Here is a 20,654-nt window from a genome sequence, read left to right as displayed (position 1 = left end):
CTTGGGGATCTCCTACAGGAGACTATTTCCATTAAAATATCCCCAGTCCAGAAACAGCCTCTGGGCATGTCTTTTGTATGGCTCTGTGATGCTTATGAGAGCAGATTGGGAACTAACTTGTCTTGACACAGAAACCATCCAGCAACCTCTGGAGTTCCTATATATCTATTTTCAAGTGTCATTTAATTTTGAGCATTCTCCTTTATTTGTGAGTGCCAGCAGGAAGCAGAAACCCAAGCTGGAGTGCTGTGAATACCTTGCTTCCCCAACTATGGTGGAGACTGAGAAACACCTCTCATTAGCACAGTGCTCCAGACCTTGGAGGTTCACAGCATGTAGCAAAATCTCCATCCTATTTTCCATGGGCAAGCAAGGACTCCCTGGCATTTTCTGAGACTCACATGCCCTGCTCACACTTCACTGACTGGCTCTGTGAATGTAAACCTCATGAGGTCCTGTCTAACTTCCAGCTGAAAGAGGCACACATTTTGTGACTATTAATTAGCCAAATGTCTTCAATTTCACAGGAATGCGCTTTTCATTTGTTTTGTATCATGGATTACAAGAAGAATAGTCTGGGGTTTGCATTAGAACAAACATCAGTTCTGTGCTGTACACAAATAAGCTGTTCCCACCTACAACCCAAATATTCATACTTGCTTTTAAAGGCTTGCACCCAGCAGTGCCAACAGCAGGTATGGTGCAGGGCTGGGAGGAATACAGATGATATATTTCAAAGGGAAGAAGGTGCACAGTCTATTCCCTGCAAGGGAGTTCCTCTGGGCCAGTTTGAGGAAAATTGTTGCAAAAGCAAAGCCCTCCCTCTTCCCTGGTACTGCTATTCAAATTACTTCTATGGGATGCCACTGTCAGTCACTGAGTTTTAATATTACCACAGCAGCATTACAGGAGAATGAGTGCTGAATCAATAAAAAAATTAAGGAAATACAGTTTTTATTACAGAGTGATATTTGGAATTGATCCCTCAGGCTTTCCAGTCGCCTCAGCTTTGTTTTATATGCCCATGGATGGAGCATTGTGCAAAGTCGTTTGAATGCAGGAACCAATCAGTCGTAATCTAATTTTAAATGGACCACAAGCAAACTGAGAAAATAAAGACAGGCAGGGGCATCGTGTTGACAGATGTGCCTATGGTATATTGTATGTCTGCTCTGCCTAACTAGGAGAAATACTCCCTTAAATTGCTTTATCTATGTATAATGCCAGTAACAAGAACAATAGGGGGGAAACTTGGTTTCTGCAGGGACACGAAGAATAAATTTATAGGAAAAAAATGTGAAAAGAAAAAATAATGTCATATCTTTTTGGCCTCACTTGTAAAATGCTAAAGTAACAGCCAATAAGCACATGAAAAGCATAGAATAAGTAGCATGGATGTTTTACTTGCTCAAGTAACAAGGATTTCTCTCTGAGGCCAAAATCCAATTGTTCCTTCCACTCCTCAAGTGAAGGTGCCACAGTTTGCCTCAAGGAATTGTGGGCGAACAAAGACATTGTGATAATCAGCAGGTAGTTTCACACAGCACTGTGTGCAGCTTTCTGCAACTTCACCTCACACTGCAGTACTAATTAATTTCAATTGCTTTCACCTGCTATTTGCAATTATGATTTCCTCTCTCATTTCTACCACCACGAGCTCTTACAGTTGACCAATCCCCCCCCGTTTAAACCAGTTTACACAGCTCCAGGAAGCAGCTCCTTAAATCACGGGTGTTGCAACACAGCAGCACTGAACTGTCCCCTGTGCTCCCCACACCCAAAATCTGACCCCATTAAGTAGCAATGTCCTTAATCTCAGCTTAATATGTTTGGGTACTTGAAGCTTCAGCCTCTGCTCATTCCTCTAGGAGGGCTGATGGTCTGAGATGTCCATCTTCCACCTGCCAACCCATGAGGGTGATTTGCCCACACAGCAGAAATTAGCTCAAGCACCTTTGTGTTCCTGTAGAGCTGGCCCTTCCCAAGTCAGCAGCTTTCACTGCTCCTTTACTGACTTTGCACCACCCATGGCTGTAATTCCTGCTCTGTCCTGACTCCAGCTGCTGTATTTGTTTCCTAAACATGAAGAAAACAGAATTAGAGACTTTTCTATAAATTTAAGACCCAGTTAGTATGGGATGCTACCATGGTGCATCAAGAGCTGTCACTCTGAGACCCCTCCAGACCTACTGAAATACATCAACTGTGATATGTGGAAGAAGTTACATTACCACAGGGGCTCAACTTCAGGAAATACTTTAGAAACTGATATTTTTCTAACAGAAAAAAAATACACCAGTTGCATTGAGGTGGTTCAGCAGTCAATCTCCCTGGATGAAAAAATAGATAAAGAGAACGAATCACCAACCTAAATATTCATGATGGATTCACTACTAGTAATCATGACCACATTTCATCCTTCTCTGCAGATACAAGCTTGACCATTAATGCTGACTGCTGGTACTGTGGAAAACCATCAAGCCAAAACAGAAACTGAAAATGCTTTTGAGGAAAATAAAATGTCAGTGAATAATAATCAGGAGATAAGGAAAACAAACAAACAAAAAAACCAAACAAAATCCCCTTCAACCACGAAAGAATGTTTCTTTAGTTAAAAAGGAAAAATATCCAATTAAAATGAGAGCTGTTAAAATAATTTTTAAAATTCAATCACAAATAGAAGATTCATAGCTATGATAACAAGGAACAGATATTACCAGCAAGGAAGAATAGACAATATGAAAAAGGAACTTAAAATTATCAATGTAAATTCTAAGACTTGTAGAATAATAAAAATATGGAAATTTAATATAATAACATGGTATTAAACCCTAGGTTGCAAATTCCACGAGGATGGAAAAATTGTCAGACATCTTGCAGGAAATTCAGAAATAAACAGCAAACATTTCTGTTCTGTATTTAAAATGATGGAAAATTTGTTAATCTTTTACAGTGGCATGCCAACACTTTTTATTCCAACAGTAACAGATTTTAAACTGCCATTAAATGTAAACATTTAAAAGTATGATTGGATAATTTGTTCTCCAGCCTATCAAAACCATTGACAAAGATCTCTCTGAAACAGCTACATTCTTTTCAAATCATCTTTACTTAATGAGAAAGCCTCAAAGGAACTTCAAGAAATTCAGGACCACACCAGTACTGCTGAGGTTTCCCTGGGTGACCACAGCACTTACCTCCCCACACCCAGAGGCTGGGTTCTCATCTCTACCCCTCCCCAGACCAATGGGGAAAAGCACTGCTATGCTATTTCTTGGCTTTGAAAACTCTTTGCTGTCAATTTGTTTGGTTTCCCTGTTCTCCAGCCCACCTTGGAGGACGCTATTTGTTAAACAGACCGTACTTGAGAGTTTGTGACTATATTTTGATTTGAATTGTTTATCACATTTAAACCCCACCGCACTTGGGCTGGCCAGGAACGTAAATACAATTAGTTGCAGCAACAAACACCAAGCAAAGTGCACCGACTCACTGCAAAACGCTCCTCAAGCCCCAGCCAAACTGCTTTTACTTTGCTTTCCTGCCCACTGTTTGTGAGGCAGATGCTCTTAGGAGAAAAACCTGTACCACCTTCACCCAGAGTCCGAGTTTGACTTTACTACACATTTGCCCTCTTGCTTAAGTTATGCCAGCCCATCTGCAGGCGAATCTAATCCTCTTGTTAGCTAGCAACTGGTAGCTCAGCTCTGCTCCGCTGTGCTTCGCATTATACAGATCAGCCAAGTATTGATGCAACATCACTGAGGAGAATCTAGATTCTGGGGTTTTTTTCCCTGTGCTTTCTTCTTTGGAAACTTAAAATACATGCTGGAAATAATTTCAAGGGCTGCTGAGCATTGCCACTGGGGGAATGCAAGGGGCTTTCAACACTAAGACTAAAAGATAGTTGGAAATTTGCAAGCGGTTGCCTTTGAAATTAGATTTTCAGGCTAAATTCAAAGAAGTTGGTGTAGCTTGTCCCACTCCCTGGAAACACATGCAGGGCTTCTGACAGAGGGTAACAAAAGCTCTTTTCTCTTGCTGGGTTCAGCCCACTGTGTCTCATCCCAGAGCCCTGGCCCAATTGAAGGCACCCAACCAAACATCTGTGTGGGGGACTGGCATCAGCATCAGCCAGGGGAGGCCAAACCAGCACTGCAAACTCACAGCAGTGATAGCAGAGCCACTCCAAGAGGAAGGTGCAGCTCAGCCCACGTTGCTCATTCAGTCCAGATTTTTTCAAAGCCAACTCACCAGCAGAGCCAGGATGGGGAGAGCTCACCCACAGCATCTCTGGCCCACCAGGTCCTGGATCACTAGAGACAACCATGAGCCCCAGCTGCTGGTGCATGTCTTGTGTTTTATTTGCCACCTCAGTTTCAGAAGCTCCAACAGGAGCCAGACCTGCCTTGTTACACCCTTTCAATGATAAATCCTTTCACAAATCATTGGCACTCAAACTAGGCAAAGTAGATCAAAAATATTATAAATTTAATGGTACAGTGGGAAAAAAAACCAAGAAACTTGCTGAAGTGCACAGAAGTCTTCTGTGGCAGAAACAGAAATTAAAGCCAGGCATCCTCAGCCCCAACTTCAAGCTCAGACACTCCCTATAATCCATTTATCTGAATTCCCCCATGCTCCTCAGCCATTTGAAACTTCACAGTACCCAACTCCTATTAAATAAAGCACTATTGTATCAGGAAATGAGTTGGTCAGAACAGTCTTTGCAGAGCAGGTTTTGTTTCACTCTCGGTACTAGTTTCTATTCATATAATACAGTTTTACATGACAAATTTCCACATTTTACCTTCCTGTGACCTAAACACAGCTCAGCAACCTTTGCTTCCATGCCATCTCCACTTCCATACAAGTGAAGGAGACATGCCAAGCCATCCTCATGGAGAGGTCACTTAATTTTGCTTTGTATAGCCAAATCTCCTGCTATCTCCATAATTACCAATCAATACATAAATAGCAAAATTAAGCCCCATTATTGTCATTTACTACAAAATTAAATGAATTAATTAAACATGGAAAAGTGCTGATATCTGCCAAATCGTTACTTCCAACAGATAAAAACAAATTCAGGAATGATATGCAGACAGGAGAGAAAAATTAGCTTTCCATCCTGCAATGCAGTGAACTATTGCAAGGAAAACTGTAAATAACAATCAGTGGGCCAGGCTTCTCCATCCGAACAGTGGAACAATACAGACACATTCTTTGTTGTGGAGGAAAAAACCACTCTGAAACAATCCCCTTGTTTTTGTTTTTGCAGAACAGAAAAGGCCCTGGGGACTGGTAACAACTGGCTTCAACAAGAATGGGTCTTTCAAACTCTGATTTGCTGAAGGACTGCTGCTCTGTAATTATCATGAATGGTTTTAGCTAAACATCTCAAAGGAACAAAAGAGGGTGCAAACACTTGGAGACAAGTTGTGACCATGAATTTTTGCAGGTGGCTGAATAATAGTGGGGAGAGAGACTTCCCAGGAGGTAGAGTTGGAGAAATAGGGAAAAACTGAACTAGAGCACTGAAAAGCTTTGAAACTCCAGCGTCTTCTCCTGTCCTAATGGTGGTTCTGAAGTTACAGTCATAAGACAAATGCATCACTGCAAGCAGTGTTTGAAAGACACTTGCAATTACAGCTGCTCTGGAACAATGAAATATATACTGTTCCTTAAATAAACTGAAAAAATGATAACCTCTTTTAACTGTCGTGGTGTAGTAGAGACATCTTCATATCTTCCTTAATGAGATTTTTATTGCCAGTGTAAATTTGTCTTGAACTGAATTTTTGTCTTGGGAACTCTGAATTATGTTATACCAAGTTGTTCCTGGTAAGCATGCAGGCTTGCACACATTTTTTGCTGTGAAAATGGCTCCTTCTGGCAAACTGAAAGCAATTGAAGCTCGATTTAATTAGCTGCCTTCTGTAAATATGCCATTATTCTTCTAACTCAATGCTGGAGTTATATTTACAAAGGGAACAGATAGCAATAATTATTTCCGACCGTAGTTAGTCTGTATTAGTTAATGCCTGCGTGTAATTGAGAGGAAATTAAGACAAGTGTAGTCTTTGGGGAGGGGGAGGGAAGAATATACCAGTTTACAGCAGTAGAGACACTGCACCTGTATGTTCCTTCTTGGGCTGGAATGCACAGAAAGTTTTAACTAAAAGAAGCAATCATCTACTCTGTCCTCTGGAACCAGAGAGGGTTAACGATAATCACCTGACATTTTCAGTCATACAGAATTTGGTGGAGGTTTAAAATATTTCTTACCAGCCTTCTTATCAAACTTCTCTGAGTTTCTATCTGCTTTTCATGTTAGAGCCCCATGAACTGACAGCACTTGGTGCATTAGTCCTCACTAAGGAAAGGATCAGAGAGCCAAGCAGCTCAGAAAGCTGCAGAGATCCACAGCTGGAGGAGCATGAGCTGGTCGGAAAGGTTTTGCAGATGGTGTCTGAGAGCCCTTGCACGGCTCAGGACAGCGGGAAGCTGTTCCAAAAACATTTTCCTGCATCTCTGAAATGAGCTAATACTTTCAAGTGCCCACCTTAAGAGGATTCCTCAAATTAAGCAATTGCCCCATAGCCCTTTTCTTCGGTCCGGATATGTTATTCAAATATACTCTCAGAACTTATTAGTTGAATTGCATCACTATGTAGATGTTTCTATTTAAAATTAAAGAGGCCTTAATTCAATTTACCTTAATCCACTTTCAAAGTAAATTATAGCAAATGAAGAGTTTGCTAATTCTGAATGATTGTTCACACTTAGGTTAAACGCAGTTTAACAAACTCTCTTGAAATGTATGTATCTACTTAATTTTCATTTCTTACCCTTTATGTCACCACAACACATGTTCCCCCTTCTTTAGGCTTGCAAGTGTCAAACTGTGAGTGTAATACTAAAAATTAATTATTCAGATATTGCATTCCTTTACATAGCAAAAATTCTTGAATAAATGTATGGGAATGTTTCTTTGCACATGGGTTAACAAATTGGGCCCACTGTTCCCTTGCTGGAAGTAGTTGTTGATGCAAGTTGTAGGGTAAGGATGGTTTTGTGATCAGCTTATTGCACCAAGCAGTAGAAGACAGTGTTTTGAGATTTACATTTCCAACAAGAGCTCCCTCTGCCACACTGGACAGCCCCAGTGGGTATGTGATAGCTGAGGAACATGCCCTGGCCATCAACATCAACCTTGCTGGGATCTTGCACTGACAGCTGCTGCACTAAACGGCTTCTGGCTCCAGGGCTCACAGGCTTGCTGTGCTGCCTTGTATGGTGGAGAAACTCCCTCCCTGTGCTCTAAGACAAGATCAGGAAACACTTATTTTCACCTGCTCAGTGCCCACCCCATTTTGTGGGCTCAGAATATTTCAGTGATGCCCAGAGGGCAGCAGGAGCCTGGGCACACACAGAGCATCCCCACGTCAACACAGGGCAGGTCATGCCAGCTGTCCCCCTCTGCTCCTGGCAGAGGCAGAATGCACCAGCATCCCTCTCCCAAATGCACTGTTGTCCACAGCCTTCCTTTAAACTCACCTTGAAGTCACAAGTTCCTCTCTGTGCTTCATGGTTGGCTAATCAGCAACACTACAGTCAAATGCATGAGGCCTCCTAATCTGCAGGTGCCAAGTCAATGGGGTTTGAGTGACAAGCCAGAAAATAACCAAGTTCCATAACTCCTTGCCATACAGAGCTCCACAGCAAATCAAAGGACCCTCAGGGTACCTATTCAACAAGGAACAAATTCTCACTTCAGCCATTATGTAAACGAAATGCTAAAAATGTACTTTTTTTTCCTCTGAGGTATTAGTACTAAATGCAAGGTGCATAAACTTCATAATCAAGTAAAATATTATCTTGTGGTACTTGCAAAATGCCAGAAGTTTATTGACTATGTTTCTGGGAGACCAGCAATATTCACAGAGCTTTAGATGTCCTTTAGCCAGGGTTCAGACAAAAAGTGTTTTCATAATTTAAAATTCTGTTGTCAGGTAGGATAGAAACGGCATGCATCTGGCATGGAGCTACTTAGAAATGAAGAGTTAGTACAATAACAATAAAAAAAGACCTAGTGTATCTGAGCACACATGGTTTCTCCTTTGTGCAACTTTTGATTTCAGAGTGCCCTGCCAAAAGCTGAGCTAAACTATGAATACCAACTATTTTAGTCTTTAAGAGTTATAGTGTAGGAAATTCACATCTCTGTATTCTTTCCTCTAGCTGTCACTCAGGCTGCTCCTTGTGAAAGACCTGAATCCAAAAGGCAGCTTTGGACTTCAATTTGACAGCACATGGATCAGATAGATTAGCCCCCCATTTAGGAGCACAAAGCTGGAATACAGTGCCACAATGCATGCTGAACTGCTGCATGACTTACAGCATACAGCCCCTGTTTGCCTTGCATAGTGCCATCACTGTTCCCTGGGCTGGTGAGAATGTGTCCCAGGGTATTGCAGGCCCACAGACTTCCACAGATATGTTCACCCTGACGGGCATGACAGCCTCTCTCTGCAGTGAGCCACACTGGCACAGTCACAGGAAATCTGTAAGAAGTGTCCCTTTCACCTGAGCACCGAACTCCGACCCCACAGCACACTACAGAGAACTGCTCTGAACAAAACACCCAGAATCCCACTGCACTCAGTGCAAGTGCCACCAGCACTGACCCAAGTGGTAAACCACGTCAAAATGCTACAGTCCACCAGGCACATTTGGAAGTTTGGCTCTAACCTCCACAAAATCCTGCTGAGAGCAGGCATAAGATGTCCAAGCAGTGGGAAAGGAGATGCAGAGCCTGGGGCACAGAGCACAGGGGGAGGAAGGCAACTGGAGTCACTCCAGCTGTGTGTCCTGTGCTCAGACTCAGGTGAAACTCTGAAGAGGAGCAGCTGTTAAAGAGTGGAGCTCTGGGTCCAAATGAGATGCCTGGAGGTTACAGATAGAGATGGTCCTGGGAAGGTGAATGGCAGATGAGCGTGTGGATGGAGCTAAGGGACTGGAGAGCAGAAGGATATAGGGTAAGGTTTTCACTGAGAGAGGCTAGGACAGATAAAAAGTGCCTTTCAAAATCAGGAACAGAGGCCTGACAGAAAGGCAAAAAAGGGTTCAAAGCAGGCAGTGGTGGAACCAGATGCAGCAGAGACATGAGCTCAACCCAGCTGCCAAGAGCCTTGAAACAGCAACAGGCAGAGAGCCTGCAAGTTACTCCTCCCAGCTCAGCAGTAGCTCTTCCCAAGCAATGCAACCACAAGAAATGCTTTTTTCTGCACCTCAGAGAAATTCCAACTGGAGCATTAAATGGTTTTAACACAGGAATAAGCAAGAGTGGACTGTGAAGGACTCCTTGGGCATCGAGTCCAGGCTCCTGCAGGACTCACCCCCATAATCTCTCTCACACCCTGAGGATGTTCCTTTGAAAAGCCAGCTTTGGGTTTTGCTAATGCTCCTACTGCTCCATTGTCCCAGAATTGCCCTGACCAGACATGAAGAAGCTTCTGGCATCCTAAATTAATTCATGACTAATCTAGATCTCTTTGTTCTCCTGCTAGCATTATCCTCAGCTGAAACAGCTCTTCCCCACCCGCCTGTGCTTTTGCCCCTTGATGTGCTCACAGAAAGAAAACTAATCCCTTCTTTTGTTTTTCTTGGCTAAGGAGGTCAAACTGAAGTTTAAATCTATTTGTTAGCTAAGATTTTGTAGCAGTTCCCATTAGTTTTTAAATAGAGTTGAAATGATGTGATAGTGGCCACTGTTTTTACCTGCTCCAGGCACAAAACTAGAAATGCAGACACCAAGTGAATGAAGCACATAAAGGATGGTTAACACAGCAACCCAAAGCTCAATTCTACTGCTTACCTTGTGTAACGAGGTAGGATGGTTGAACAGAAGCCAAATTCAGTCCTCCTGTAATGGAGGGAAACCTGCCAAACAGACATGCCTCACTAATGTAAAATACCTGTGTTCAGGGGAAGCTATTTACATTCCCATTAGGTCTGCTTTGCAGCTAAAAACCTCTAATGCTTTTGAAAGCCAGCAATGCTACCATTGAACACGGGGTGTCTTGTACCCAGAGACAGACAAACTGACAGCAAGACGCCGCAGAGGGAGATCACAGCAGTGCAGAGTCAGAGGGGAAAATTAGATGTCCAAAGGACAGGTATCAGAAAGAGGAAGCCTGTGAAGTGAGAAGATGCACAGATACAGCAAGGCACAGTGTCCAGAGTCATCTGGAAGATGATGCTATTAACCCACCTGTGAAGTTAAGAGAGAGACGAGAAAACCTACCAAGGGCTAGATTCCCATTAGTTTGCAGGGGTCAAATGCTTATCTCCTTTATTCCAGACTTACCTGGGTGCAAAAACCATTCCGATGAGCAGCAGGTAGTTCAGGGCAGGCACAGCCATGAGCACATAATTGGAGCAGGGCTGTGCTTTGCATGGCAGGAGAGCTGTCTTAGTAACACAGATGAAAATATGCCATTAAACATGTTACTCCGCTCAGCACTGCCATATATAAAAATGTTTTTCGAAGATACAATTCACTACAAAAAGAGTTGAGTACATTTTCCTGTCACAGCAAGAAAAAAATATGGGTAGCTAGGTTTAAAGGAGAAGAAAGCATGTGCCCTGCTTTATGACCCTGATTTTTGTTTATTGTTTGGATCCTACACCATATTTTTCTCGTTTTCTCCTTCAATTATTTATTAAGAAAGAAAAAAAAAAGAGATGGAAAAGGGTTCTCTGTTCTTGTTTGTGCCATCACTCATGGCTGCTGCTGTGGGAATACTGCTAACAGCAGCTACTAGTGTTTTATTAAAAATAATAAAGTATATAGTTATCATAAAATAGCAATGTGATCAAAAGGATTATTCTGTTATGCCCTTCTCTCAGTTTTAACTGTAAATTAAAGCTCAGGTAAAAACAATCTACTGTAGAGCACATAAAGTTTGGAAAATATAAGGTATTTCTATATAAACTGTTCAGTTAATCAGACATATACATTACGGAGCACTCCCCTCATGGAAAATGGGAATCTCACATATATTTTTTTATACTGAAGCTTTTATTCTGTTCTTTTATAGATGCACAGGGGCCGATCGGCTCAACTCCATTGACTTTCATAGCGCTGCTCCGGATCCGGCCCCGCTCCCCCCGCACCGAAACACACCCCCCCCCTCCAGCATCCTCTGAGCAGGAGCACTGCTCCATCTGCTGGGCTCCCGCACAAGGGACAAGGGCAGGGTGAGGGCTGAAGAACATTCAGTGTGAGCAATAAATTGGAGGCATCCTGACGCCTGGCACTCGGGCATTAAATCCATCAAGTCAGCCAAAGCCAAGCGCAGGGAGCAAGTGGTGTGTCTTCCTAAAACAAGCGCTATCCTTCTGGCAGCACTGGGATTCAAACTGCGGCTTCACAGACAGAAGGGACTGCACACAAACCCTCCTTGCACACACCATTTTTCACAGCTCCTGTGCAAGTGCACACACCTCTGCTGATGCTCCCGAAGTGCAGTCAGCGCTTCCTCACTCCCTGAAAATCACAACCCTACCACAACAACCCATGTTCCGACTGTCCCCTTTGGTTAAAGCATTGTTTCTTGTTGGCAGATAAATCTTGGTTTTATTTTCAGCCCACAGCATCAGTACTTCTTAGCTGCTGTAGTAACTTTCTTCCACTACCTTCTCTTTTCTCTGGCTTCTCATATATACTCACGGTAGACTATATGGTCAAAACAGACCTGAGGCACATCCAAACACATCTTCCAGTGCCTGGTTTTCCCAGTGTAGGTGGGTAGTATGTCTCCCTGCTCCTTACACACTCATACTCCTTTAAAAACAAGGGGGAGTTAGATGGATAAAATATATTGCATCTTTCCCCAGCAGCATGACATGGATTTGCATTGAAACAATCTGTTTAAAACCTCTAACTTTGGAAAAATAAGAAAAAGTCCTGGTCTTAATTATTATTCAAAGCATATTCAATGATTCAAGCAAAAAAAATCCATTACACATTTGCATTTAACTTCTCTTTTTATTATGCTTTATTCTCTTCCTGCATTTCTAAGAGCTCAGGCAGTGCAAAATACAGGAACTGACTTCCTGGGTTTGTTTATACTTTTTAACATATCATCACCTTATAGGCAATTCACTTTGAGGTCCTTTTTCATTGACATAAAGCACCAACATCTGGATTGCAAATGCAGCAGTGGGACGCTCATTTATGTAAAAAGCATTCCTACTGAAAATAAAGAAGTGAAAGAATGTCATTTATGGAGGTGTTTTTATTAACCCAGCAGCTAGCAGAGGTTGAGAACAGCGCCAAAACAGAGGGACAGTGTGAGCTGGTGATGCATTTATAACACTCACGGATGGTTTTTAAACCAGAAGTTTGGGATATGAATATTGCCAGACAAATTTTTGGGGAGAACTTCTTGCTGTAGGAAGCATTGGCAGAAGCCTCTGCTGCTCAGCTTAAAGCCAGCTCAGGCAGTGGGTGAGCAGCAAGCACTGCCCATCACACCACTGGGAGAAAGATATTATCTGGGAGCGCGCTGATCCACAGGAGGAGAATAACAGGTGGCAAGTGAAGGGAGCTCAGAGATGATAAAGTGAACTGTTTTTATGTATCCAGGATGCATAGTAAAGCAGCAGTCTTAACACTTATCCCCTAGCATTAAGCATTATATTGATGGAGTGACTTTTTGGTCAGAAGCCATCTGCTGTTTCCATGGGTAGGAGTCTAAAAGAATTTGAAAAGCTGAATATCAAAAAGAGTTTTATATGGCTGTGGGTGTTTTCATGAGGCACCAGACCAGCAACAACACAAAGATACAAAATAAAACCATTTCAGAAAAAAATGCACAAGGCACCCTGCTACTGAGGCCTTGGGGTGATGGGGAGTGACATTTGCCTGTGTCAGAAGCCCTTGGAGGGGCAGAAGGAAAGAGTCTGATCTTTCTGGGAGAACTGGGGTAACTCCTAGTGGCTCTAGCTCTCAGATGGGCAGGGGTTGGGATTTATGCATTTATGGATTTCAAATCTGGTAAAGAGAGAGAGAGAAATGAGAAACAGCAAGTCAAGGAGAACTTGGAGGGGAAGCAAAGATGGAGCAGGGCAGGAAAGAAGAGCAGCAGGGAAGGCAGGGGAGGTGTTAAGAGGTTCTGCCAGTGACTGCAGCAAGAGCAGAAAGAATCCAACCAAAGAGTGGCTGCCAATCCCTACTAACATCTGAGGAACGAGGTGCTGGGGGCAAGGCACTCCACAAACCCTTCAGCAAGGCTGCATCCTACAGCAGCATGGCACCAGGAGCACTTTTTGCAGAGGAGAGGCAGGATCTTGTGCATGTCCTCTGGGGCTGGACTGCCATAAAAGCCCCTGTGCCTTCAGGATTAGGTCAGGGAGGATGTGGAGGCAGAGTGACGTGATTTTCTCTGAACAAGTTCAGAACTAACATACACCACTCCAACAATTCCCTCCACGTGCCCCAGGCTGCTGGTCTCTTAGTTTCGGAGTGGTGGACACATCATGTGCCAGTTCTCTGTGCTCCTGACCATGCTGCAGGAGCCGGGACTTTCTGGCATCCCTTGTATGTCCCACAGTCTGCTTCAAATGCCACAAGAAGTGCTCAGCCATGGATGGACAGGGTCAGGATGAAGGCATACCCTGGAGTGATCTGGACAGATGCTGAGGGCATTTGTTCCTCTCCACTCTCTCATCCCCACCTTTGCAGTCACCCCGAGCAGAATAAACAGCAACGTTTAAAGGTGAAATGGAGCCTCTCAGAGCTGGCAGTATAGGAAAGGAGCCCAAGTCACAGGCAGGAAGGTGGGCAGCCTTTCAAATTTTCAAGAAGATCAAGGTAGGGGCAGAGGAAGGGTGAAAGACAGGACAGGATGGCAGGAGCAGCCAGGCCTGCTTCTCTGCTGTCACTCCTCTGGCACAAAGCAGCCAAATCCCTTCAGTTGTCAAATGTGCACTATGCTATTGTTAATGATGCTATTACTTACCATATGTTTAGCAGTATGGTTGGATTTATTCAGCTTATTCAAATGTGAGATTGAACATTTTGGTGTTGCATGCGGCCTCAGGCTCGGGGGGGTTGAACTGTGGGAGAAAGCAAAAGCTAATGCAGAGCAGGAAAAATGTTAGTTACTTCACAAGGTCAATAGCATAAATTCTTATTTTGTTTACTTCAGAGAGCACAGAAGCCGGTATTTACGCCTTGTTTCTGTTAATTATTTTCAGAGTAGGCTGTGGAAATAATTTGGTCTCCTACCTAAAATTGTGCTTTATGTTGCTAAAAAGAACTTCCAGCCATTTCACTCAGGAATGACTCTGTAGAGATAAACTGATTCTTTCCCATCATCATAGATTGGGTGAAACTACGATATTCAGAGCCAGGGCTTGCAGGACCCGGAACATTGGTTCAGGCACTTGAAAAAGTAAAGGTTATTTGTGAAATTTAGATTCAGGTTCAGCTTTCAAACCTGTCCAAAGGTTTGGGTTATCCAAAGAAAAGATCCTGATAAGAGCTGGCTTGCCTGGGTTTATCTTTTAATCACAAGAGCTCAAAGCTGTAGCTCCCATCAATTTCATATAAACCTGTGTTCTGCATGTTCAAAAAGCAAGGCCTGGTAATCACTGAAAGTAGCATAATGTTCCCGAAGGTGTGGAAATAAACTCTTAGAAAAAAAATTGTATTTGTCTGAAAGATAAATAAACACAAGAACTGTCTTTCTTCCCTTGGCTTTGCTGCTATGAAACAGACATTACATGTAACTTATCACTATGATATCCCCATTGGATTCTCAACCAGTGCAACCAGGTTAATTACCAGGATCTTCCCATTACCAGAACTTATTCTGGTAGCTAGGTACTCCCAGATTAGAATATCCTGCAGACATGGTTGCTTTTACAGAATAAGGCAGCACAGTGACCTTTTTTACCACTGCCAGTGCCATATTCTGGCTCTTCTTTGATATATCCAAACGTAGCTCTAAATCCATCACCAGCCCAGACTTACATTCTTATTCTGACAAGGATGCTGACAATAACTGACAGAAAGGAAACACCTTCCAAAATTATCCTAAAACTACCACTTTATTGGTATTCCTCAATAAAAGTAATAAAACACAGAGCTTGTATAAAATGGTGCCAGCTGATTTGCAGTTTGATTGGATCACGTAGTGAAGAGGAAAGTAACAGCAGAATGGTAACTGCAACCATATTATTTTCCAAAGCAGCAAGCAACATTGCAAGACCTCTACAGCTATTTAACATCAAATATTCTTCCAGATATTAACTCAGCTCAGAATAAACTGTACTAGCTCAATGCCCATGAACTGCGCCTTCGCTGCTCATGGTTTCCAAGGAACAGACATGACAATAATTAGTGGGCATGAAAATCAATTCTGATGACTCAAAAGGCAATCTGTGATTGTGGAAGTGACTGTGCTTGGAATAATAAGGAATACACTTTGCTTTCAGAACAAGATCAATTCTTCCTTTGACCACCACCCTGTCATTTCAAGCCAAACAAGAGGTAGCTCCGAACCCAGCCACTACAGGATCCACCAGGTGAAACACCATTCCTGAAGAAGCAAAACTGCATGCTGAAATCAGTGCTGAAACAGCAACTCCTTGCCTGGTTTTCATGAAACTACTGGAGCTCTACCTTAGCATCCAAGACTGTCCCAGATAGCACTTTCCTGGCAAGGTCTGAGACAGTGCTCTTGGAGCATGTTATCATTCTGCATGAACAAGGAGATGAGGATATAGTCCCCAATCCCTCTAATCCTCTGTTTACTTCTGCTAAAATAGCACAGTAAGTCCATACTCTCGTATCAATGCACTGACAATCGAGGGAACTGAACACTCACCTCATGCAGTGTACCAGTCCAAGTCAATTCCAGTTACAGCACTGGGAACACGATGTCCCAACACACCCTAGATGACAGAGGAGTATTTCATACCTCATTTTAGTGGATCTTCAAAACAGAAAGCCCATCAGCTTCTTCAAGAGTAAAAGGTACTTTGGCAGAGAAGAGTAGCCATCAAGCAAATTTGCAACAAAAAGCGTGAACCAAAGCAGCAAGTTTCTTCCACAAACAGTATCATGTGCTCTCCATAGATAGCACTGTAATTTACCCAAAGCATCACTAGCCTGACTGAGAGGCTCCTATTTCACAAGGATACACTACACATGCAACCCCAAGGGGCACCTCATCAATGGATAATAGAAGGATAGTTCTTGCAGTGCCAGGTATTGGTTAAAACAGAAAATGTGTCTTTTTTTTCAGAGTAGCTGCAAGGCCAAAGTGCTTTGTAGCACAAACAAAACAGTAAGAAACTGGATGTCCTTACTGCTATGAGCAAATACAGCACAATCATTTGCAAAAAAAACAGCTCATCAGTAGCTGCCTTCATTATTTTTACCTTTGCACACAATGCTGCAGATGTGGGGTCACCAGCACGATGCCAAATAACAGAGAAGCGAAACCCTCAACCCATTTGTAATTCCATTTGCAATGACAAAACATCCTCAAGGGGACCATGATAGGAGCTGGCAGCTTGTTCAGTGCCCCAGTGCTGCTGGCACACTGCTCCTTGGCCAGGCAGGACCAGTCCCTGTTGGGCAGACCAGCCTCTGACTGTGCTGCTTCCCCACGCTGCTCCAAGCACGACCACAGTTCCATTACAGCTGGGGTGTAAAAGACTAATGGCAGAAAGAAATTTCAGGCTAAAAGTATCAGAGTAAGCAGAGAAAAAGAAAACTACCAGTTATATAGAGCAGGGAAAGTACAATGCTACATGCAAAAAGAAGTTTTGATAAGATATTTCCTTCGGGTCAAGATCTGGGGCCTGGCTTAGTGGAGTAAAAGGCATGAGAAAAGAGCAGTAACAGATGCAAAAGCATCTGGGACTGAAAAGTTAAAAAAAAAAAAAAAAAGAAACATTTCAGACCTTAAAGTGGAAACTTAATAGTAGTATGCTGTTCTTTAGCAAAAATACTGCTTTGATCTGTCATAGCACTGCCTATGGGTGTGCTATCTTGAGCATTTCAAAGAAATCTCTTATCATTGTGTACCTGCCTCAGAGAAATCATACCGCTGAAGGAACAAAAAGGTTGATTGTTATTTTAATTGAATTTGTTTTCAATTTATTTTCAAGCTGTCTGGGGGAAACCTTTTACATGTGCATTGTTTGATTTGTTTTTAACTTTGGTTCCATTATCCTAATAATGAAGCTTTTAAGGCATTTTAAGAAGCCTGTTTGTCCAAAAAGTTACTCGCATTGATCAGATCAATACCTACGTAAGCGCCTGAAAGCAGGAAATAAATATGGATTAAAAAAGCCAGCATTATTTCACAGAAGTTGGGTTTTGTTGTGAATTCAGATGCTCAGCATGAACCGCTGATTTGATCTCTGCCAACATACACATCCATGAGCTAATGTGCCAGGGGATTATTTTCCAGGATCCCTTAATGCAGGCTACCTGCATGTGGTCTCTTTTTCAAAGGTGCTGAACACTTCCAGCTCATGCTGCTCCTGGTGTTAAGCTCCAGGCCAAACCAGGACAGGAGGACTCCTTGAATGAGATTAACAGTAAAGCCAGGATTTGTGCCGCAATAGGCTAATTAGTTTTCTAGGTAGTTAGCTAATAGTTCTTTTCAGTTTTCTAACAAACCAGAATTGTAGGAGCTGTGGAGCTGCAGGAAAGGGCACACTGCATGAGGAAAAGGCTGTTGGGCAGCTATGCCCCTCTTCTGCATGCTCCTACTGACAGCAGAGGGCTTTGGGATGAGATCCTGAACTGCAAGAGCTCTTCTTCCCACGCAATCCCCTTATGCTGCCCTGAAAGCATAAAAGGATCCTGTAATCCCCTGCTTAGGGCAGCAGCATCCTCCCCTGCTGCCCTTCACGCTCAGACCTGTGGAGCTGCACTCTGCCACACTGGACCTTTTTGCAGACCTGTTTCTCCTGTGAGCCCCACAAAGTGTGTTGGGATGGGGAAGGTGTCAGGAGCTGCCAGGTGGGAGCCGGAGGGCTGAGAGCCGTGGCCCAGCTCCACACCCTGCCTGGGACAGCTCCCTCCTGCAGCAATGCCATGAGCTCCCCACTCACTTCTTTCAGGTCCAGAGGCAGCTTCCTCACTACCCATCTCCCTCCCGCCCTTTGAATATATCAATTAGCCAAACATTCTATTGCACAAGAAATTGAGGGTTCTTTTGTGTTGCGACAAAAAGGTTTTAAAGTTGATCTTTTCCCTTCTGGGCAAGTGGTACTTGCTCCATTTTTTGGAAGATATTTGGAGCCTTTTAACACTTAGAACTAGTTTTCATTAATAATAAAATAGTCTCAGCTAATCTTCTAATGATCCCTTCCTTTGGTGCAGTTTTAGCTCAGTTAATAGCTGAGCTTGCCTGTGTTGCCTGATGCAAAAGCAGCAGCTTATACCCAGCACTTACATTCACTTCTTGCATTTATGAATGAAATTCATTATTTCTTTTCCATGGTAGTAAAACAGCAGGGTGGCATTAGACAGACAGGCCTCATTTTATGTTATTATTTCAGTGGAGATCTATTAATTTTTCTGGATATGAAATTTCTTGAAAAGCAGAAATGAAAGGACAAAAAGACTTGTAATCGGTTGTTTCTGCCAATCCCTTTCCTTTTCATCTAGCCCTGAAGAGGAAACAAACTGTCAGCACCATTAATTTTTAAAATGCCATTTTGAAATTAAATATTGAGCTAGGTTTTCAAAAGACAGGACAGTTTTAAAAATTAAAGCACCGAGAACTAAAATAAGTACTTTTTCAGAGTAAAGAGTACTTCTTTTTGGCCACTAAACTATGACTGCTCATTCCACCTAGGCAATTTTTCATCTTTACTACAAATTCAAAACATTCACAATTTACTCAGCTCTATCTTCACCTAAGCTGCAAACCAGAAGTTTTAATAATCTGAAGAGGAATCTATTTAATGTAAGGTCCTGAGGGAAGGACCTGCCATTAGTCACATGTTTGTTCAGCATGAAGTTCAAATCTCAGTTCACTGTGAGACCGTATTGCAGTGTGTGTGAGGACAACACCCTGTGGCTGTGGGATTTATTAGAGAGGCTGTACACTAAAGCAGAAATGTTAATGTGGGTACCCTGGGCCGAATCTAAACCCAGGGAATGAAACCGAGAAAGTTCATTTTAAGACACAGGGAATCTCAATAAGGTGGTAGTAGTAAAGTTATGCCAAGGAGTGACCACAGGTCATGTTTTGCATCCAGCAGGACAGGTGGAAGCTGCAGCTGCCTGCCCGTGCCTTGGGGCAGGTCTCACACATCTGCCCTGGGCACAGCACAAGGAGCACTTTCCTATCCAGCAGTCCCACTGAGACGGATAAAAGCCTCAAAACATATTAGAGGTGCAGGAGGGAGGAGCCTGGCCCAGCGTAAACACCTCTGTCACAAGTGTGTCTTTTGAAGAGGAAACCTTCATTGCTGGACCTGAGACAGTAACTCTATTAGCCAGCATCAGATCTGGCCTGTACCAACCTGCTGCTGGCAAGGCAAATCTCTGCCAGAGCATGTTGGTGGGGCTGCTGTCAGCACCAAGCAGAAGTCAGAGTCCTGCACTGCCCTGCAGCTGTGTGGGGAGCTGGTGCTACACATGAAGGCTTTGCTAGACCGCACACTGAAGGCTTGGCCATCCAAAAACACCCGTGCCATTGACAGCCATGAGCTGATAGCTAGTCCACTGGCCAGTGTCCATGCTTCTCCAGATGGAAAACCTTCATGACTCCACTCTCCTCTGTCACTTTTAGCAGCCAACAAAGGAAGAGGGACACATGGCTCTGGCCTCCAGGGGTGGGCTCTACCATCACCCTGTATACACACGGGGTGCAGTCCTGGTCCCTGGCTGGGGCCAGGAGCAGCACACCTGCATGCCAGCTTCCCCACTGTCCTCACAGACTGCTGACTTTAGATGCCACCACATTGCCCTCTCACTTCAGCTTTAATTTCTGTTCCCTGCTGTTCGCAGCAGCGAACAATGATGCATTACAATTTTCAGGTGCCTAAGGCTCAGAGAGATTTTCTCGATATAATCAGCAGAAAAGGAGGATTTTGCATTGAAAGCCAGTGCCAACATCCCTGCAGTGATAACCATCCCTGTATAATTAAAATGAACATTTCATAAAATGTCATCTCCAAGCAGTATATTTTAGATTAAAAAAAATAATAATAATAAAAAAAAATTTTCCAAGATCAAAAGAAGAGAATTATAATTGGGTAAGGGTGGAGGTGGGGGAAGACAGTGTGACAGCCCCAAGAAGTATTACTATTATTATGAGGCAAAGTTTGCTAAAATGCCAACTGCTCGCCCACAGTGAAAGGAAGCACCAGTTTACTTGTTAATCGCCTTAATTAATTAACTGGCATTGTCCTGGATTTCCTGAAGCTGGATTTACTGTGGGAATCAATTTTAAAGAGCTTCCAGAAAGAAAATTTAAATTTCTGCTTAAAGACTTTACAGATTAGTAAACAAGAGCCTGCTTCCAAACCATTTGGACAAAACCATAGCCTTGATTTATGGAGAGGTAGTCTTTTTTCCTGTAGAGTCTGTTGTGATCAGCTATATT

The 20,654-nt window shown here is 43.1% G+C and overlaps 1 long non-coding RNA gene across 1 annotated transcript in view; it reads right to left on the bottom strand.

The window, feature by feature from the left end:
* Nucleotides 1–380: 380 nt before the first annotated feature.
* The window catches only part of LOC114056827, a 45,119-nt gene continuing 24,845 nt past the window's right edge, over nucleotides 381–20,654 (bottom strand). The window contains exons 3-4 of the long non-coding RNA XR_003571092.1: nucleotides 1,954–2,076; nucleotides 381–470 (exon numbers count right to left, since the gene is read on the bottom strand). This is a non-coding gene — a long non-coding RNA (uncharacterized LOC114056827). The remainder of the gene's footprint in view (nucleotides 471–1,953; nucleotides 2,077–20,654) is intronic.

The sequence above is a fragment of the Empidonax traillii genome, unplaced genomic scaffold (assembly GCF_003031625.1).
Source record: "Empidonax traillii isolate 1590-97213 ecotype Southwest subspecies unplaced genomic scaffold, ASM303162v1 scaffold104:size2570737, whole genome shotgun sequence".
Classification (NCBI taxonomy): Eukaryota; Metazoa; Chordata; class Aves; order Passeriformes; family Tyrannidae; genus Empidonax; species Empidonax traillii.
Note: the sequence above shows the minus strand (reverse complement) of the source record. Positions and strands in the feature narration are given on the sequence as shown.